Genomic DNA, 23,491 nt, shown 5'->3' on the forward strand with positions numbered 1-23,491 from the left:
ATAAAATATTGAAGGAGATGCTAAGGAGGAAAGAGAGCATAGTTACTCTGTTTCAATAAGAAGACCTCAGATATGGATGCATTGGTATGATGAGTAAGAAGACTTAAGGAGATGAAGCTTGAGAGAAAGACAAGCAGTCAAAGCTGAAGTGATTGAAGTCAAGCAAAAGATTGAACTGAAAGTGTGATCTAAAATTTGCAAAGTATGTTGTAAGTTGTATCAGATCAAAAAGCCATTATCGTTACTCTCTAGCAATTGTAACAGTTAGTTTAAATCCTATGGACTTAGGTTGGTTTAATAGTCATGAGATAAATCCTTTAACAAGGTGACATTCCAAGTGAATGTTCAAAAGTCCTTTAACCAGGCCCATTCCTAATAGTTTGGTGAAATCCTCTAACAAGGTCACATTTAACAGTGTGTTGTAAACCTCTAACAAGGCAAGTTTTTAACAGGGCATCACTTTAGAAGAGTGAAAATCAAGTAGCATGTTACTAGTGGTTTTTCTCGAATTTGGTTTCTACGTAAATCATTGTGTCATGTGTTGATCTTGCATGTTTTATCTCTGCATGTTGATTTGTTGTAACTTGCTAATATGGTTGATTTAAGTTTGGATGAATGAAAAGTGTATGGATTCATTAAAAGTAGTGAAAAATTATTATTAGGGCATTTAGACCTTGAATAATTGATTCACCACCGCCCCTCTCAGTTATTCTAAAGAATTCTAACAATTGGTATCAGAGCTAAACTGTTGATTCAGTTTAAAGGGACTATAAGCAGAAAAGATCAAAATGCCTAAGAGAGAAGTTCTCAAGCTCAACAAAGACAACTTTTTTGCATGGAAAATCTTGATGAAGCTAAATCTTGGATCCATAGGAGATTATGCCCAAAATTGAATTGTCACTAAACATGTAGATCCAACTGGTACTCTTACTATAGAAGACATGAAAAACAAATAGGAACACAATCAGACAATGCTGGAGATTGCTTCTGCACTCAAATATGTTGAATTTGATGATATCAAAGGATGTGACATTTCATTCAAAATGTGGAAAGCCCTATTAGACATCTATGGAGGAGATCAGAATGTACAGAGAGAAAAAAGAGAAAGTCTCAGAGGAAAGTTTGATGATTTGAAATTGCAGAAAAATGAGAATGTTGCTTAGTATGGCGCACGAATAAAAGAAGTGGTGAGTGCAATAAGATGCTTGAATGGTCAATTGGATGAAGATACCATTAATAGTAGGTTCTTAAGAACCTTGCTCCCTATCTATGCTATTAGAGTATCAGCAATACAAGAACTAAGATGTGTGCCAGGAAACAAACTAAGTTTTGAAGGTATAATAGGTAGACTCACTGCATTTGAGTTATCTAATTTTGAAAACTACAAACCTGAGAATGTTGAATCTGCATTAAAGGACAAGCTATCACTGAAAGATGCTGAACAGATGAAATCAAAGAAAGAAAGAAAGATGAAATATGTATCCAGTGACACTAGCACTGATGAGGAAGATGTGGAACAATTGGAAGCATTACTTGCTAGAAGATTTCACAGAGGTAAAGGAAAATTCAAAGGTAAGATGCCTATCATTTGTTTCAATTGCAATGAAGTAGGTCATATTGCTGCCAGGTGTACACAGAAAAAGGATTACAAGGAAGGCAAAAATTTTAGAAGAGAAGATAACAAGAGAGATTACAAAGACAAAGGTAAGAAGTGGTATATTGTTGAAAAAAAATTTGATGATAATGATGATAAAGTTGTTTATGTAGCCATGAAGGATCAATTTGATGAAAAAGAGCCCACAACACTGGTAACAAGTATGAACAAGAATGACAGGTGGATCATAGATAGTGGATGCTCACATCCAATGGCAGGAGACAAAAGTAAGTTTGTTAAATTTACTCAGTATCATGAAAATGGTGTTAGATTTGGTAATGAAGCTCCATGTCAAATCAAAGGAAAAGGTTCCATTAAGCTCATAGAGAAAATTTCATGTGATAATGCATACTATGTTGAAGGATTAAACTACAATTTGCTGAGTATCTCACAGTTAGGCAATATAGGATGCAAAATAGAATTTGGAAACAAAATTGCAAAAATCTATGATACTGATGGTAAACTGATAGGAAAAAGAGATCAAACAAGGAGTAATCTATTTTACCTTGATATGGATGATGTTTCTTGTTTTATTGCAAAATTTGATGATGAATGGTTATGGCATAGAAGATTATGTCATGTCAACTTTGATAATCTGGTCAATATTAGTAAAATGAAGAAAGTCAGAGGTTTACCAAAATTGAAGAAGCCTGACAATATCATGTGCAAACAGTGTCAGCTAGAAAAGATGACAAAGTCAAGCTTCAAAAGCAAAAACTATACATCTAAAAAAGTACTTGAGTTAGTTCATACTGACTTATGTGGTCCAATGGAAGTACAAAGCTATAGAGGAGATAAATACATAATTTTGTTTGTTGATGACTATTCCAGGATGATGACTGTTATGTTCTTAAAGCAAAAATCTAATGCTTTTCAAATGTTTAAGTGGTATGTGGCTAGAGTTGAAAAGGAAACAGGAAAGAGCTAGAAATGCCTAAGATTACATAGAGGTGGTGAATTCACATCAAATGAAGTCGAGATATTTTGTAATGATAAAGGAATCAAAAGACAAATGTCAGCTCCTAGAACTCCCCCACATAATGGAATTGCTGAAAGAAGAAATAGATATGTGATTGATTGGCTAGAACATTAATGATGGAAAAGACCGTTGCTCTAAAATACTGGAGAGAAGCTGTAACTGTAGTTGTTCATACACTGAACCGAGTACAAGTCAAGAAAGGTACAAATACAACACCTTTTGAATTATGGTATGGTCACTCACCCGATGTAAAACATTTCAAAGTATCTGGTTGCAAATGCTTTATCCTTAAAGATGCTAGAAATGGAAAATTTGATGCAAAAAGTGATGAAGGCATATTCCTTGGTTATTCCACTAGAAGTAAGGCATACAAGTGTTTGAATACTAACACTAAAAAAATTGTGAAAAGTGCAAATGTAAACTTTGATGAGTACACAGAAGTCCATTGAAGAACCAAAGAGAATGGATGAATACATAACCTTTGTGTATTCTTATGAAGCAATGACTGTTGATGAGGATGATGTCAATCAAATTGAAACTCAACAACAAATTTCAGTCTCAGCCGAGTCCCAACCAATAAATGTCAAGTTGCATTTAGAAGCCAAGTTGTAGAATGAAGAAAATGTACAATCTAATTCTGAAGATAGTACACATGAAATAAATGAAGAACATCCTGACAATGAAGTGCATAGTGATCCTGAATTTGAAAGATCAAACATGGAAACGAGGATAGAGCCAAGATTATCCAAATATGTAAAAGGACATCACCCTATTGAACAGATAATTGGTGACAAAGATGCAAGACCAATGACAAGGAACAGACTAAGACATGAATCATGTCTAATTAGCAAATCTGAACCTAAGACAGTATATGGTGCATTACAAAATGATGACTAGTATAAAGCTATGGAAGAAGAGATTGATCAAATAAAGAAGAACAAAACTTGGAGTTTGGTTCCCAGACCAGTTGATAAGAATGTGATTGGCACCAAGTGGGTATTCAAAAATAAGCTAGATGAGAATGGTGAGATTACCTGAAACAAAGCTAGACTAGTATGCAATGGTTATGCTCAAGAAGAAGGACTAGACTATGGAGAAACATTTGCCCCTATTGCTAGAATGGAAGGAGTAAGAACTTAACTTGCATATGACGTATATAAAGATTTTAAAGTCTATCAGATGGATGTGAAGTCTACTTTTTTAAATGGTATACTAGAAGAAGAAGTCTATATTGAAAAACCAGAAGGATTTGTTGATGAGAACAACAAGGATATGGTTTGTAAGCTACATAAAGTACTCTATGGTTTGAAACAAGCACCTAGAGTATGGTATGAGAGACTTCACAAGTATCTAGTGCAAATAGGATTTGAAAGAACTAATGATAACAGCAACATGTACATCAACGCAGAAAAAGAAAAGGACATTATTGTATCTGAAATCTTTGTGGATGACATAGTGTTTGGTGGAAAGGAAGTGCTTTACAAAGGCTTTGCTAACAAAATGAAACATGAATTTGAGATGTCTATGTTTGGAGAAATCAATTTTTTTGTTGGATTGCAAGTACATCAACTCAAACATGGTATATTTGTGACACAATCAAAGTACATCAAAGAGATTCTTAAAACATTTGGATTGGAGGAGTCCAAACCAGTCAGCACACCAATGGCAATAGGAAATAAGCTGTCCAAAAATGATGAATCAGCTGAAGTCAATCAAATAATGTACAGATCCATGATTGGAAAACTAAAATGTGTTGTACATAGTAGACCAGACATAGCATTAGCAGTTGGAATAGTGAAAAGATTCTCTGCTAAGCCCAAAGAAAATCATCTCATAGCAATAAAAAGAATAATGAGATATCTTAAAGGAACTAATAACTTTGGTCTATACTACAAAAAGAATGAAAAATTTGAGCTCAATGCATATACAGATGTAGATTGGGGAGGCAACATTGATGATAGAAAAAGCACAAGTGGAGGTGCATTATTTCTAGGAAAAAGGCTAGTTACCTGGACTAGCAAGAAACAAACATGCACATCGCAGTCCACTACAGAATCATAATATGTGGCAGCAGCAGTCAATTGCAGAAACATTGTGTGGCTCACACATCTATTGAAAGGAATGAAAGAAGAGGTAACAAAACCTATGATATTGTATTGTAATAACACAAGTGCTATAAACATATCCAAAAATTTAGTAATGCATGCAAAAACCAAGCACATCGCAATCAAGTATCATTATGTTAGAGAATTAGTAGAAGACAAACAAGTGAAGTTGGAATATATTCACACAAAGGAAAAAACTGCAGATATCTTCACCAAACCATTGCCCAAGGATGCTTATGAATATCGTAGAGGCAAGTTGGGGGTAATACCCCTAACTCAAGCAGTTTAAAGCAACAAGGATGTTTCCCTACATCAACAGGAACAAATTATTGAAATATCAGAAGAATGATGCAGAGGATGATAGCAGGAGCAGAAACTCCAAATCAGTCACAAGCATGGTGACAGAGGGAGAAAACATCAAGAAGGAAAAGCTTATATTTTTCATGATAAACATGCTACATCTTTGGCATTTATGTCAAAGAGGGAGAAAAATGCAGAAACTTGATTAATACAAAGCAAGAGGGAGATATATATGAAAGAGGGAGATATATGAGATCAGTAGTAAAGATGCAGTAGCCAAGAAAAGTAGCAGACAATGTATACAATCTTGGTGGTAACTAAGTTGATTAATTGATCAGTTTGGTTTGCCATCAATGCCAAAGAGGGAGATTTTTGAAAATGATTGAAAAGATCACAAGGAAGATTGTTGGAATGATCATATGGAATTGGTAAAGAATGTTCTCAATCATTGTTTTTTCATTGATGTCAAACTTGCTACTTGCAGGAATGACAATTGCTTTAGTGATCCAAATACTATCAATTAGTTGATTGACAAGAAGGAGGCAATCAATAAGATGTAACTAGAACACCAATAGAAAGGTTGAAGTTATGATATTGTAATGAAGTAGAAGGATCAATTAAGCCATTGATGAAATAATGTACTGATGACATACTCTAAGACACAGAGAATGGGCACACTGAAACATATCAAAGATGTAAGGTTTTAGCTAAGTCTTTTGTAAAGCCCAACTAAGATCATTAGAGGGAGGGAGCCGAGCAAAGCTAGTAGGTGCCGAATAGATTCCTAGTTGAAGCTGAGCGAGTAAACTTTAGATGCCAAGAAATTTAAACTTCAAATGCTGAGTGATATAGAGTTTATCAAGTGTTGAGTGATATCAAGTGCTGAGAAAATACAAGTGTCGAATGATATCAAGTGTCAAGAAAATACAAGTGTCAAGAAAATGCAAGTGCCAAGTAGATATAAGTGCTGAGTAACATAAAGGTGCCAAGCACCAGTAAAACTAATAGTGCTGAGTAACACAGAGGTTCCGAGCACTAGTAAATCAATAATGCTGAGTTGCTGCATTATTTTGATAATCGAAGATTTACTAGATCTAAGCCGACAAGGTTGTTATCTAGAAGTCTATGAATTAAATAGAAGATAAGAATGATGAGTTGGTGGTAGAGAACACCATGTAGAACATTTTTAAAAGATATAACTGACGAAGTTTCTAGATAAGAGCAAGATATGGGGTAGATACATTTTATCCTACCTAATCTATTAGAAACCCTAAAATTGGAGAGGAAGAATTGAGTAGCAAAGGAAAATCAAATTTCTATTTAAGGAGTCATAAGTTCATGAAGGAAAAAAGGAGGTGGTCAAGCATGAAAGCATAAAATGTTGAAGGAGATGCTAAGGAGGAAAGACAACATAGTTACTTTGTTTCAATAAGAAGACCTCAGATATGGATGCATTGGTATGATGAGTAAGAAGACTTAAGGAGATGAAGCTTGAGAGAAAGACAAGCAGTCAGAGCTAAAGTGATTGAAGCCAAGCAAAAGATTGAACTAAAAGTGTGATCTGAAATCTGCAAAGTATGTTGTAAGTTGTATCAGATCAAAAAGCCATTATCGTTACTCTCTAGCAATTGTAACAGTTAGTTTAAATCCTATGGACTTAGGTTGGTCTAATAGCCATGAGATAAATCCTTTAACAGGGTGACATTCCAAGTGAATGTTCAGAAGTCCTTTAACCAAGCCCATTCCTAACAGTTTGGTGAAATCCTCTAACAAGATCACATTTAACAGTGTGTTGTAAGCCTTTAACAGGGTTGGCTTTTAACAGGGCATCACTTTAGAAGAGTGAAAATCAAGTAGCATGTTACTGGTGGTTTTTTCCAAATTGGGTTTCCACATAAATCATTGTGTCATGTGTTGATCTTGCATGTTTTATCTCTGCATGTTGATTTATTGTAACTTGCTAATATGGTTGATTTAAGTTTGGATGAATGAAAAGTGTATGGATTCATTAAAAGTAGTGAAAAAATATTATTAAGGCATTTGGACCTTGAATAACCGATTCACCCCCCCCTCCCCCCCTCTCAGTTATTCTAAAGAATTCTAAAATAAAGTTCTTTAATCTTCTCCTTTTAGACATGTCTCTTAGTGAGCTCATCCTCATAGATCTTCCTTACATCAATGTAATCATGCACAGACTTGGCAAGTCTTGTTTCTATCTCCTCTACCTTGGAATCATTCATGAATGAAAAATGTTTCATGGCCTTTGAGATCTCTGTACTTGAAGTACCTTGCAAAGTCCATGCAACCATGTCATTAGGAATAAGGTGTATCAACCTTGGATAATTATTATTCTTATGATTTGTTTTGTAAATGTATTTTTTTCAAATAATTTATTTAAGTGTGAGTGTACATGTCTAGTTGGCATATTGATGTGTCATTCCACTTGTATATGTTAGGATCTTGAATTGTGTGTAAGGAGATCATGACTGAAATGGTTATGATGGATTGCTATGACCTATAAGAGCTGTCTCTCGAAGATTTAATGATAGGTGAACATGAGAAGACATGTGGCAATTGATCATTAAGTACTATACACTCGAGTCTCCAACTCACATGCAGGGTTCAGGGTGTCGCCCCAAAAAAAAAATTGAGTTCCTATTTTTTTGGAGAATGGTAAACCCCTAATGTGGTTGTTATTTGGAAGTTTCCCTAAAAGGGAAATTGCATGGTATAATCATTTCTAGGGTTGCAGTTTGGTAAGTGAGAAAGTGTATTGTTGGTATGGTATGTTGGTACTAAATTGGTCTTCTATGTTGTTGTTCTCCTGAAAGAACTTGCATTGCAAGTGTGTTGCAACCTTCTTTGTTGAAGATAATACATTGTGCAAGTTTTTGATGGGTGGAGTTGTTTTACTGAAAGGTTTTTCCTCACTAGCATATCTTTGTGCTTATGAGTTTTCTTTCTCTATCTATTTTTTATATCCATGGTTGACTACAATATTATTGTTTACATAATATTGAATCTGAAATTGTAAGGTTTTTATAGGAATTTTCATAATACTTTCATTAAGGGATTAGTGTAGGAAGTTGTTTCAGCATCTAAGTTTCCCTATACATGTTACCATGTTTTGTGCTATGCACATCCATTAGCTTTGGTTTTTTTGATGAAGGAGTCATGCTCCATACTGCCAAAGACTTGGTGTCAATGTTGAATCTGGATCCTCTCTATAGTCCACCAGCACCATATGCCTCATATGAGATGGAATTTTCCTATTTGCTAATATGATCAAGCATAAATGCTTGCTCCAAATCCCATCTGGGCACCAACAACATCCCACACCTCTACACAAGGTCTCTTGCCTCCTCCAGAGTCATGAGTTCACTCTCAGGATCATAGGCTTGCAATTTCTCAACCAGTTCTAGTTTTTGTTCATCTAATTGTCCTAGTTTCATCTTTAACACCAACTCACTCTATTTTACCTTGTACAAGAAACTTATGAACTATGTTGATTTGATGAATTCATCATCTTCTATAAACTATTGGACATGGATGATCCTATCATCCAACCTTGTTGCAGCTAGTTTTAAATCAATGAGTGTGTTCTCGGCTACAATGACCCTGTCTTGTATATAGCTTTGTCTCAAGTCAGAAAAGTATTGATTTTTGCCTGGTAGGATTTGCAGTGTCCTTTATTTAACATCTACAAGGATGTAGACAACCTTTTTCCTCTTATTCCCCCTAGTGACCCATGATGCCTTAGCAGGCTCTTCTTACTCTATTTTTGGATTCACATCAAGTTCGAGGCTTTTAGGACATACCCTCTCTTCTTCTCCTATGGGTCCTAGCATTTGGGCCATAATTTTAGCATGATCAGTGACCATCTTCCTAATCCTATGAGGATAGGGGATATCCATATTAAATCCCTTGAAATTGGGATCTACTCTCTTCATCTCCCTCGCTACCCTCAACACATCATCAAGTTTAACATCTACAAGGATGTGGATAGCCTTTTGCCTCTTATTCCCCCTAGTGACCCATGATGCCTTAGCAGGCTCTTCTTCCTCTATTTCTGGAGTTACATCAAGTTCGAAGCTTTTAGGACATACCCTCTCTTCTTCTCCTCTAGGTCCTTCTAAAATTTGGGCCATAATTTCAGCATGGTCAATGACCATCTTCCTAATCCTATGAGGATAGGAGATATCCATATAAAATCCCTTGAAATTAGGATCTACTCTCTTCATCTCCCTCTCTACCCTCAACACATCATCAAGTTTGGACAACTTATTTGTTGTCTCCCCCTCTGCAACAATATTGGGAATGAGGTCCTCATGGGGTAGCTCCTTGATATTAGGGAACACATAGTTCCTAATTTCTTTGAGAGTGGTCCTCATCCAATTATCAGGGTCATACATTCTATATGGACCCATTGACAGGTTGTAATAGTGGAGGAAATAATGAATCTGATCTAGGGCCTCTTTTCCAATTGAAAAGTCCCCCACCCTAAAATATCTACACAAAAATATGCCCCTGTGAACCTTAGGCCCTAAGTACTCCCTATTCACCATAAACAACCGCCACATAAATTCAATAATGACAATCTAGGATGGATGAATTTTGGCAAAATATGTGGGGGTTGGGGACAACCATAAACCCTCATCAAAGAAAAGGTCAGAAAAAGGAAAATGTACCTCCAATTATGGTCTAACTTTTTACTCTCAGGGAGTAGGGTTGGTCTCAAAAGACTCTTCAAGATCTTAGGTGCCCTAAAATAACTTGGGTCTAGCATTCTCATTATGACAGCACTAAAATTATTGAAAAAGGATACAGAATCAGAAAAGTGATATGAACTATCCCTTACCCATGTCCAAAGCTGAATTGGCAGCTCTCCATTTGCATTAGAGGTGTGATTAATGAAATCAGGGGTTATGTACCCCATGTTCTTGTATAGGATCAAGTGCATCAATAGTGATTAGTGATGGAATTTGAAATCTTTCATCTCTCCATTCTAAGCCAGTGCAATATTTTCCTTCATCACCTCTAGAATATGCTCAACATAATCATATTCTCATCCATGGTATGAGTCTTGCACATCCCTAGCTATGATAAATTCTATTCCATACACCATATATGTTTCATCCTTGCCAACCACCTTGTGGACACCATACACTATTTTTACAAAATAATTCTTAAATTTATCCAAAGGCATCATTTTGTCCACTTTCTTAGGGTAATCACCTACATTCTTTAAGTCCATGGGAATATGATGTAGCATAGACTTCCCTATGTAGGATTTTGTGTTTTTCTTAAACTTCCTCTATAGGTTCTCCAAGTCTACAGGCTAACCCATAGCACCATCCAATACAAATGCTTCAATGAATGAGGCATGGTCCAATGTACATAGAATAGTTCTATCTCTCCTGTGGAATGATTTGGTGACCGAATTGTATGAGTTGATTATGGCCTTTACCAAGTCAACATCAATGAAAACCTTTGGAAGAATCAATTTTTCCAAGTTATTCTTCCATGGATTGCATACAAGGATCTTCTTCTCTCTGTTGTGGTAAAAGTATTTCAAAAGTTTATAACCTATAACTCCAGGATAGGTAGCATCTTTGCATAGAGCATATGGGTCCACAAAAACATGATCATCTATAGCATTAGCATTTGAGGATCCTAGGAAAAGCTTAATCCATTCTTCAAAAAATCTATTAGGTTTTCTTTTCTTTTCTTCACTCCTTAGAAGTGGAGGTCTCTACAATTTCCATGTTTGTCGCTTGAATCTCTTCAACTTCCTTGTTAGACATTCTGATTGTATGTAATGCCCCGCTTGGAGATCCTTGGAAACAAGGATGAAATACAAGCCAAGAATTTTTTTTTTACAAGTATGAATGCACATGACAATATCATACAAGGATCACAATGATCGCAACAAAAGACTTCACCACAATCTCGGCAACCAACGAATCTCCAAACGCCACTACCAAACTGACACACATAAACAAGCCAACAACGACAATGCACAAGATGATGGCTCAAGAAAAGACCACTCATCAACAAAACACCAAGCTGGGGTAAAATGCAAAAACTTGAAATTTGGCCAAGCCTAAAATCCTGAAGCCTTGAAAATTGGCTAAGTCTGGATTTCTAAAGCCTTGAAATTTCTTAGAATATTTATCTTATCTCAGAAAGGTCTAAAACCTATCTCAAAAGATTTGTTGCATATATTAAAATATATCTTAAGTACAAGGAATTAAATATATGTCAACTTATACTTTAATGATATATTTTAAACCCCTTAGGAAATCTATTTTGCTTGCACCACTGTGCGTGACAAAGTGCATGGCTTCACGCAAGGACTCACGAAGTCTCGCTATGCACCGCACGAGGAAGTGTATTCTATCACGCAAGGAAATACATTCTCATGCAAGGAACTACCTTTCCAAGTGAGAAAACAAATCAGCATGACAACAAAAAGCTTTAAAACAAGGAAGCCTCCACACCCGGGAGTACTAAATCCATGTAGATTGAGAAGCGAACACTCAAGAGCATAATCAACAAGAGGCCAAGATCAAGAAGGAGATACATCTATCCATCTAAAAACTAAAACAGAAAAGGACGTACTGAAACCAACACCACAGTGAACATAAGCAACATCACAATGTACAGAGATAATATCACAATTACAAAACAACCAAATCAAGTACGCGGTTCCTCCCAACCATCAATAGCATCATAAGACCATCATGGATCCTAGCCATCCCCCATGCATAACATCCCAAGCCACCGATTCGATCATTGGTATTGTCATAATAGGGACGTCACTATTAAACATGCTATAATATAAGCATAAAAAAATCTAACATACTAGTAGTAAAGCATCAAATAATCCTACAAGTAGATAACATCACCTATTACATGTTGAACATCGTAATAAGGAAATCTAACATGCTAAACCAATAACCAATAGATAAACTAATACTGCAATTCACATCATCTAGGCATATTCTAAACATCATAATATGGGGAATATGTCAAATAAACTATCATCTAAACATGATATCCAAGCATTCCAATGAAAGCATAAATCACAAAAAAGCATACTTTAGAACCCAAAGCATCAAGTGAAAACATCCAGCAATGGTTGCACTAGGACAAGACCATCTCTATACACTAGTCCCTAGTAGTGGTGAGGGTAGCTATGCCTCCCAACCACATGGAACTTGTAGGTCCACACCCGTCATGCTGATGGAGATAATGATCCAACCACAACCACACATAAAGCACAACATCCAAGGCTAACACACTCCAGACAGTATGATGGTTGAAACCAAAAACCTAAGACAATGCAAGGAGTACAGGTCCTGGTCAGACACTCAATAGGCTACTAAGTAGGGACTAACATCATGGAGAGTCGCTTGGCATCGAAAAGCCCAAACTTGAACTTGTGCAGATTCAACATCCCTCAACGGAAAGGCTCTAGCACCCCACATTTTTATTATCTTAAGTTTTATTACCATTCACACTTTTTTTTTAGTTATCACTTAATCAAAGCTCCTCTCAACCATACCCAGCATCATGATTGTTGGGCTGCAAGATAGAAACCCCCTCCATATCCTACCCTACCCTAGCTTATCTTACGACAAGTGCTCATAGGCATGCATACTCCCATCCCAACCCTAATGATCATAACTTTTGGAAGTACCACGGAAGATCGGCCTTGCAAGTCACCTGACAAATGTACATGCACGTAATCGTGTGTGGTGCACCACCATCACGAAGATCATAACACAAGGACAGGATAAGAACACAATGCAAAACAAAACACCCAACCGAAAGAAACTCAAGAGGACGAATTCTACATGAATTCCAAAGCCAATAAAACCATACATCATAAAATCACTCAACCGGCCTCAATCTGAGAGTATGGATTCTACACAAATCCCAATGATGCAACAAGACCAAACATCATGAACTCACTCAACTAGCCTCAATCCAAGAGTATGGATTCTACATGAATTCTAGCGCTCATGAAATAAAAGCAAAGGTCTAAAAGAGACAATAACACCAGGTATAAAATCACTCAACCAAGCACAACGTCAGGAGTACGGATGCAACACACATCCCAAAGCAACATAAAAGTGCAATAATGGTCTGAATGATATCCAAATGGATCATCAAGGTCCACGACCCACATTGTGCCAAAAAAATTGAAAAAATAGTGTGGCACGCAAAACGAGGTAAAAATTTTAAAATTGGAAAATTTTGAAATTAAAACCCCTTTGACCTTTATGTTCAAAAACTCTAAAAATTCAAAAATAAAAAGAATCAGACATTGTATGCAAAAATGGCCAGCATAACGGCCCAAAAACCCAAACCCTCATCTCGAAAAATAAGGAAATGTTCATACCCGCCCAATCGAGTAGAACTAACATACAGAAATGGAGGGGAACACTAGTCCTCAACCTCCAAACAAATGGCTATCAAGAGCAGAAGCAAAAATGGAGCAGAAACAATAAAACAAAAAAGCCCTACCTCACAGCCAAAAGGGCAAAACGAGAATCTGAACCATAAAATAAATATCTCGCAAAAGTAGCTGAAAATCGCAGCAACCCAAAGTTTTCCAGAGCTGGATCCAACAAGCCCAACTTCATGATGATCACATGCCCATAGCTCCTATAACGAATAAAATAGTAAATCCTCATGGAGAGGATTTTTGGTTTTACTCTCCAACTTTCTAATTCAAAAGTGGGAAGTGAGGAATTAAATTCCTTTTTGGATATTTATTCACTTTTCGAGTGAATAATCGATTAGGGAAAATAACCAGCCAACCTAGTTAAACCCCGAATCGACCCAAAAAAAATAGGCTATTCCTATAAATAGGAATTCATCTATGGAAAAGTTGCCAAAAATTAAAATAAAATAATTATAGAGCCCGAAAACCCAAAAACACAGAAATCTCCTTAATAACTTTTGCGACAATGCAAACCTCTAAATGCACAGACACGCTTACTAGTCTAATCACATAATGCAAATGAGTTCGAAATTAATAATCACCAAAAGGTTTAAATTAAACATTTAATTAAGGATACATCGACCATATAAGGATGACATTGGTAAAATATGAAAGGTTGAATCACTAACTCCATGTGCCACTGCCAGGGATATAAATCCTGCACACTAAACAACATGATCAAATGCAATTACATATAATAACATAGATGGAGTAATAAATGCATTAAATCACCTAATCTAACCATTTATTTAATTATATTAAAATAATCTATTTACATTACTCACGTTCGCATAAAGCATAACAACACAGGAATGAAGTGAATAACCATAGCATTAAATCCATCACCTAACATAATCAGAGGTATGTCCAAATACTAAATAACCAGATATCATCATAAAAACACACTGTCATCTCAAAATGACATCATCATGCAATATGATTAACTGAACAACATAGTAGTCTAATATCTATGATACTGAAATCAAGGTATAACATCTAACCCTCGGGTGGTCTCAAATATAAAGCATCACATGAGTAACAAATATCTCTCTAATTGGAAATATAACAAGGTAAATGTCTGCAACACACACTAGTACATTTGACTCAAATTTTTGACCAAAACTTTCGACCATCTGATAATTTGGGGTCAATTTGGTCGAATTGTGATGAGTTTTGTTAAAGATGAGCCCGTGTTGGTCGAAATTTCGACCAACACAGGCTCTCCTTTAACCAAAATTTGAAAAAAGTTATGTTTTCCACCCTAATCTTATTGTTACACGACCCAAAAGACTTGTGCACTGAACCATTTTCTACCACTGCGATTTGTGGCCAGGAGTACGCAACAAAAGGATTTAACAGCGTCAGCACCAATAGGGTTTGACATCTTGGGTTCTTTGGTGGTTGATTGTAGCAGAGGAGAGCTCGTGAATGCTTCCAAGTTGATCCATTGAAAGAGATTTCAGAAAGAAGGCAGCGTGAAAGGATCAAATAATAGCTGGAAAAGTTGAAGAGTCTTCTTCCCAGTGTTACAAAGGCGAGTTGAAGTTTTGTTTTATAGATTGACATTTATTGCCTTGTTTTGAATATATTTATATGCACCCTATACAATGTTTTCCTTTTTTTGGACTAGACATTTCTCATTTGCTTTGTTCCCTAACTAGAGTTTTGAAACTAGTGCTTATAACAACCTCCTAAGATATTCATAAATACCAGTAATCCAAAAGCAAGGCAAACAAATTTGATGAGTCAAAAAATAGAACACAAAACTATCAAAATCTAATCAATGGACTCCTGCAGTTCAATCCCTAACACAATCCAAATTAATTTCTTGAAGTTCAATCCACTCCTGCAATGTCCAAGTACATTTCTCTATCAACATTAGCTAGGTTGCTCTAGGGATCAACACACTCATTGCTTGTTATTTCAGGTTTGGCAGAGAAAAGTGAGGCAATCAAATATTACATTACATACTTGAAAGGAACATACCTCCTGATATGTGCACTTATAGCTCATTTCAAGTCATTGTAGAGCTGGCAGGCTAGAAGAAGCAGTTAGACTCTTAAACCAACTAATTCTAAATGGTCTGGCTCCAAAAAACTTTACGTATAATATCATTATTGCTGGACACTGCAGGGTTGCCTGCACAAGTGTTGCATTCAAACTATTTGATAATATGGTAAACAGTGGTCTTTTGCCTCATGTGATTACTTATACTACTCTTACAATGGGGTTATGCAAGGAAGTTAATATACAGGAGGCACATTTGCTTTTGAGGGAAATGTTTGGAGAAGGTTTGATTTGTGACAAAACTGTACACAGTGTATTGATTGATGAACATCTCAAGAATGGTAATGTAGAACAAGCTTTTAAACTATGGGTACAAATGGACAAGAAAGAAAGTCCACCTGATGTTATTGCTTACACTCCTTTTATGAACGGGCTTTCCAAGATAAGCTACATAAAGCAGGCACATAGATTCCTTATGGAAATGGTAAATCGACACATTTTTCCTAACAATTTCACTTATAGCTCATTGATTGATGGACATTGGCCTAGAAAATGAAATGATTAAAAATTGCGCTTGCACCTAATGTCGTTATTTTTAATACTCTCATTAATGGATTTTGTAAACAAGAAATAATAAGTACAAAAAATCAGCTTTGTACCCTCATGCCCAGCAATGGCTTGTCCCCTGATATTTTCACCTACAATATTTTAATTAATGCTCACTATAAGGCAGCTAATATGAAGCGAGCTTTGGAGATCATGAACATGATATCATGTAGTGGTTGGGCTCCTGATGTTATTACCTACAATACTTTGATAAATGGTCTTTGCATTACAAAAATGACTCAGCTAGCTTTTAATCTCCTTGAGAGCGTTGTTTCCACAGGATTTTCTCTAGACACATTCACTTTCAATACAATTTTGGATGGGCTCTGCAAGGATTCCCTTGGTCTAGTTGTTACTTTGTTAGAAAAAAAATTTAAAATGGGTTTTGTCCCAAATACGGTGTCCTATAGTACACTGCTTAATCATTTTTGTAGCCTTGGAATGCTGAATCACACTATGATGTGGTTGGGTAAACTTATGAAAATGTTTTTTATTCACAATGTTACATATGAGATATTGGACAATGTTCACTTTGGTGGGAAATGGTCTACCAATAATCCAAAAAATGTCACTAGAGAAGGATATCTTTTGCATTGTGCAATCTAGTCAATGAGTAATAGATCAAAGAGGCAAGAAGGCACTCAAATGCCATTTGTAAGTCTTAATGAGAATCTGGACAGTGTAATAAGCATAACTGATATTTATTCTAAGGCTATACAAGACAGATGATAAGAGGCATCAACATGTTTTAAAGAGTGACGACTGGGATGATTCGACTTGTAATAGGCTAATGGTAAGCTGTAGAAGTGGGCTCTTTTGCAAAGAAAAATCAGAGGTAGATGAATTCTTCAATAGTTGGTCAGCTGTAAAATAGAAAACATTAGAGCCCCATGAAACAGTTAAAATTAATGATCAAACTTGCTCTTTGCTCATAGATTGAAGACACATATATAATCTTGAACAGATGATGAAGCATAGTGCCAAAATTATGGGTAAGTCCTCTCAGTCTGTTGGTCAAAAGTTAAATTTCAGAGTCCAAACAAAACCTTGTCTTCCTTTAAGAAAGTTCTAATTTTAGCTCCATAATTTTATGCTTATTTTAGCACACTATTCTATACAAAAATTTACGACAAAAATATACCAAATTAAATAATGTCAAAAAGTGTTAAGGTCAAGAAGAAAGTATCCCTTCTTAAACAATAGGCTATTGGTAAATTTTTTCCTAAAACAAGAACACTGTTGTTTCCTCTGGAACCATAAGTTGAGCAATGCACAGAGGCGAGTTTAAAAAAATAATTCTTCATCTCTTCTAAATCCACTAAGGTGGATACTTGTGAAGGAATATTTATATGTTTCAGCATTACATGCATATGGAGCACTAGTGTCTCTTAGGTGATCAGATAACCTAATAATTGAAGTGAACCAATATTAAACCACATTTAGTAGAACATGCTTCAAAATTATGTTAATCTATCCTTATAGCACTGGAATGCCTATGTATTCCCACGAGATCATTGCAACATGTTTAACTCAGTGTTTTGATCAAATTTAAGAATTTTAATTATAATTTGTCTTCTTGATAGTTGTATAGCTTATAAACATATTAATTACAATTATCAAATATTTGAGCATGTGTTAATTATTTCTAGAGTTGATCAATAGATGAGCACGCTGAAGGTTTCATCAATAGTCCATAGAGACACACTTAAGATGAATAGGATTTGTGGCATGTCATTGTAATGGAGGATAGAATTTTGATGCTCTATACAATCTAGCATATGATATGTACTACATCAATTTCCTTGTGGTGTAGCCTTATTTTATCTTCAATTGTCCAAAAGATAAGCAATGAATGGAGCCTACAGCTAAAGTTGGTGTTTGGAAATACAAAATATATTCTCACACCTAGGGATGGCTAGTAACAATAGAAAACTGCAACTCCTCCATTCCAATAAAAAATGACATAATTTATATAGAGTCTACTTACATTTCCCATAATTCCATGCATTTTTAACCACAAGAAATGAATCTAGACTCCATTCTTTTGAAATTGCTTGGGTTTGTCCAGTGACCAGCAGAGTACAAAATAATAAGTATTAACCCAACAAAACTAATCAAGAATACACACAATTATGTACAGAATATCAAGACCACATACTCTAACTACTAAATGTAAAATAACTCAAAATTTCAATCAATATGATTGTGGATGTTCACCATTGCATAGATATACAGTCAAAATTGGTCAGCATTCAATTGCTTCTAGTTGAAAAACACAACATCCAACCATACAAACTAGTTTGGATGGGTTTAAATAGCCTTCCTAAACCTTCCCCAAACTGAATTCTAGGAGTGGGTGACTAATTGGTAAAATATTGAACCAAGTTACAAAAGTTTCACATAAAGTTGTCAAACTTGCCACTTGACAACTTTTCAATTTCTTGACAACTTTTGGAAATGTTTGGTTCCTTTCAGCCTAGGTGTGTAGAACCTTGCCAAATGGTTCTCCAATCTCACATGAGTCTAGACTCTATTCCAAGCCATTCTAGGCCTTGGATCATATACTATACTCCTAGAGACAATTGGACCCATTGACAACTTTTTACCTAGGGAATGCAACTTTACATCTTTTTCCACAACTTTTGAATTTTGACTTAGAAAACATGCAAAGATGCACTTGAATATCACTTTGAGATTTCATTTATTTATTATTAGATACCATGGCCCATCAAAGAGTCAAACACAAAAAAAAAATCAATAGGACCTTGACATGTCCTAGAGTGCTGAAAGCAGAAAGTATAGCAGATAAAATAGAGTGGGTTAGCAAAATTAGGACCTTATTCAACCTTAAAAAGGTGTATCAATAGAAGCACCAGTATTATTTTTGTCTTGATCTTATCCATTATTCTATACTAGGTGTGTTTTTTTGGTAGAAGGGTGGTACTGCACATTTTGCAAACGTCTATGCCTTCTAGAAATTATAGGATCATTTTAGTTACATTTGAAAACATTAATCAAGAAAAACCATATGTGCAGATATAAACATTAATCACAACATGTCCAATTTAGAAGCATTTTTCTATGTTTAGTTTATCCTCATCCTCTTTTTATTAGTATTGTTGCATTTATTTTATGCATCTTCATTAATCTCAGCACTTGTACAAGTAGCCATTACGAATGACAAATGATTGATCTGCATTTAAGTCTCGTAAATGAATTGTTGGTAAACATAAAAATTAAAACTATCCTATCAAATAAATCATAGTTTTGTCCAATTATATATTATTTTCAAGTTTAGCAACCCATAATTATTAAATGACATGTACTCTTTTGTAGTGGTACAAGCCATCCTCATAAATCAGATATGATCTTACCCAAGCATTCAACAAAAATATGCATGATCTTCATCATTAGCTTTCTCAGGGCTCCGAACATCTACCAACCAAATTGTGAAAGTTGTCTCACAAAATATATCACCAAGGGATATAGTTGTCTCACAAAATATATCACCAAGGGATATAGTTGTTACCTTTGTTCTTTTGGAGATCGAGTCAAAATTGACTATTATATTTGATGCTATTCATTCAAAACATTGACATGTGAAGTCACAACTAAGCTCAACTATTTCAACTTTCATAATGGTTTTCTAGCCTCTATCTAGTGTGTGTTTGTGTAAGCTATCTAAGAATTAATTTGACTAGAAGAAAGATATTCATGTCTTTCTCAAGATTGCTACCTACAAAATTCACAGTTTTTGAGATCTGTGTGTGTGTGTGTGTGTGTGTGTGTGTGTGTGTGTGTGTGTGTGTGTGTGTGTGTGTGTGTGTGTGTGTGTGTGTGTGTGTGTGTGTGTGTGTGTGTGTGTGTGTGTGTGATAGCTATCCCAGAGTTGATATGGCCAAAGATATTCATGTCTTTCTCAAGAGTTCCATGTACAAAACACCAACTTTTGAGCTTTCATGTTCATTCTAATGTCTTTTCTCTTTGACACTATCTGTTTAATTGTAAACAATTCATCCCTATATAGCTTGTTTAGATTCTCTCAATCTAGAGGGTTGTCCCATGGAAATATCTTGGGATCTAGATTATTGATGAAGTTTGGGGATGACGTGACATGAATAGTGGATGTATATTATTTTGAATTTTACATGTGCGATCCGATAGATTTTATTACAGGCATTTCTAAATCTCTGTTTCAGCATAAAGAATGGTGAAAAAATTGGCAATGACTCTGAAATCCCTCTTTGTTATCTAGCGATGGAAAAAATTGGAACCATTCTTAATGAGATTTACAAATTGAGCCAAGAATAGTCCAAGTTTCTACAGGTGGGTGTTGTGAGTAGACTATGCAAATTCAGCTCTGTTTCCTTCCTTTTGGTGGTGTTCGGTGCAGGTTTGCATTAATGTACAATACTGCACAGGTAGTGACTGATTGCTATCACTGAGACACATGTTACTATAATTTTCAGCACTAATCATGACACACAACCCTGCATGCCTGTCTTTCAAATAATATAAATTGAAGATGCAATTTTTTCTTTCATAATAATCATTTTTATTTACTTAAATAAGCTTCCCTAGCAGAGTTAGGGATGATTCTGTCCTCATTTTTACACAATGCTGATGTCTTCTCTGCTTCTTTCAGATCTGTTCTTGCCATCTTTTCTGAACAAAATTATTTTGGGTTTGAGAGAAGATTAGTATTGTGCAACATATGGAAGTTTTCATTTTTTTGTCATGTGAGGCTATTTGAGCTTCTTGTTCAACCTTTTTGTTGATCCCTTGCCTTGGTATCCTTATGAATGATAAAAATCTTTGCTTTTGGAATCCAAAAAAGATGGGGGAGCTCATTTAAAGGGCTTCCTTCCCTTGCTATTCACTATTTAATGCAAAACATTATGTTGGTTGGTGAAGTTAGAGGGTCGATAACTTTTTCCCTAGAGTCTAAGGACCCTTTTGCCAAGGAGGCAGTTCTTGTCATTTTTTCTAAACAAACTTATTATGGGTTTGAGGGGAGATTAGTATTGTGCAGCTTATGGAAATTTTCACTTTTTGTCTTTTGAGGTCATTTTAAGCTTCTTGTTCAACTTTTTGTTGATCCCTTGCCTTGGCATCCTTATGAATGATAAAAAAAAATTCTTTTGGAATCCAAAGATGGGGGAGCATGTTTGAAGGGCTTCCTTCCCTTGCTTTCCACTATTTAATGTAAAACATTGGGTTGGATGGTGAAGTTAGAGGGTGGATAACTTTCCCCTAGAGTCTAACCCTTTTGCCAAGTTGGCTGTTATGTAGGGGGTTGTACCTTGGAAGTAATAAAAGGTGATAACAACCTTGAGCAAGAGTATCACCCTTATTCCAATATCTTTTAAGAGGGAAAATTTGTCAGCCAACAATATATTGCCAATATTATTGTGTAAAGAATCATTTCCGAAAAAGTGTAAAGAACTAGTATTTCCAGATAGGATTGTAAAGCTGCTGCAAAGGATTGCTAACTTGAATCATTATGCCATAACAGAGTGTCTAGCTATATTGAGAATTCACTTGAAATAAGAATCCAGTGAAGAGAGAAATTCTTTGTGATTTCTGTTCATGTTCAATTTTTTGGGAAGAGTAAATGTTATCTGCATCCATGCCTTAGGAGGATGGTAACAAACATGCCTCTACAACTATGGAGAAGCATGAGAATACATAGTTTTACTTTAGCAAAGAACTCTGCTTTGTTGCATGTTAATAAAGGTCTTGATTCCTAGATACTCCAGATACTACTTTAATTCACCATAGCCTCTCCAACCAATAGAAATGGTTAAGTTTATCGTAGTGCCTATGTGGCAATATCGTGGTGCCTAAGTGGCATAGTAATTTTAATGTGCACCAGTCACTTCTAGGAAACTTTACAATGCAGATCTTTACTAACATTTAAGTATACTATAAGTTGATCTCTTGTGATTGTAAAGGCTTTTGTTCTTTTTCAAAATTTCTCCGAAGGATACAAAAATTGTTTTGTAATTGGAACCTTTAAACTTCTAAATCAAGTAACAAAAAAATGAGATTGACTATTTCTATTTGTTTATCCATTGTGTAATTTTATATGGAGTATTTGGTTTTCTTGATTATCTAGCAAGCACCACAAAACTTTTTAATGAATTAATGTCTTTGAAGGAATGAATTAATGATCGTACTTCTGATTCTCTAGCTCTAGTTAAATCAAGTTCTAAAAACTCAAAAAAGGAAAATGGTCCTCATGCTGTAGCTATAAGTCTTACATTCAAAATCAACAACAAGGTTTCATACAAAATAGTACTAAAAGGTGTGTGTCTTTTTGGGGTTCAAGTTTCAAACTGCAAGTGCACATATTTGTATATTAAATTGGCACCTTCTATGCTCAAATGGTTGTTGATCTTTGTTTCATGGCTTTCTATTCCAGCACATAGTGCAATTGTGCTGAAAGTAGAAAGTATAGCAGATAAAACAGAGTGGGTTAGCAAAATTAGGACCTTATTCAACCTTCAAAAGGCATATCAATAGAAGGACCAGTATTATTGTTGTCTTGATCTTATCCATTATTCTATACTAGGTGTGTTTTTTTGGTAGAAGGTGGTACTACACATTTTGCAAACATCTACGCCTTCTAGAAATTATAGGATTATTTTAGTTACATTTGAAAACATTAATCAAGAAAAACCATATGTGCAGATATAAACATTAATCACAACATGTCCAATTTGTTTGCAGATATATTTTCCTATGAAGAAAGACCACACCTGACAATATGAACGCTGAAAAAAATGAGACAATGGCTGCATTATGGGCTCAGTTTCGAAGAATACCTAATAAATGTTATTGTCCTTGCAAGAAGTGTAAAGGCTTAAAGACTCGAAGAATTCTAATCACAACAGCCCAAAGTCATTGTATGCAACATGGTCATGTTGAAGGGGGCCATGATTTTCATCCATTGGTAAATGTGGATTTCCTACTGGAGGAACATGGAGGTATGAATATTCAAGATGAGGATAACACTCTCATGGAAGAAGATGATAATGTGCCAGAGGACATGATTGAAGAAGATGGTATTGGGGCAGGTGATGAAGAGGCTCACAATGATGGTACTAGTGAATCTGATAATGATGATGAAGATGGTCTTGATATACCTTTACTTGAGAAGGCACACGAGCCCTTATACAAAGGCTCCCAAACAACTCTACTCCCGGCTATAGTGTTGTTGGTGAACTTAAAAGTTATGAATGGTATATCCAATGTAGCAATGTCACATATGCTAAGGTATGTCATTTTTGTCATCTTCAATGTTAGCATACAATTACTATTCATTA

The sequence above is a fragment of the Cupressus sempervirens genome, chromosome 4 (genome assembly GCF_028749045.1).
Source record: "Cupressus sempervirens isolate cs-2001-9-10 chromosome 4, ASM2874904v1, whole genome shotgun sequence".
Classification (NCBI taxonomy): Eukaryota; Viridiplantae; Streptophyta; class Pinopsida; order Cupressales; family Cupressaceae; genus Cupressus; species Cupressus sempervirens.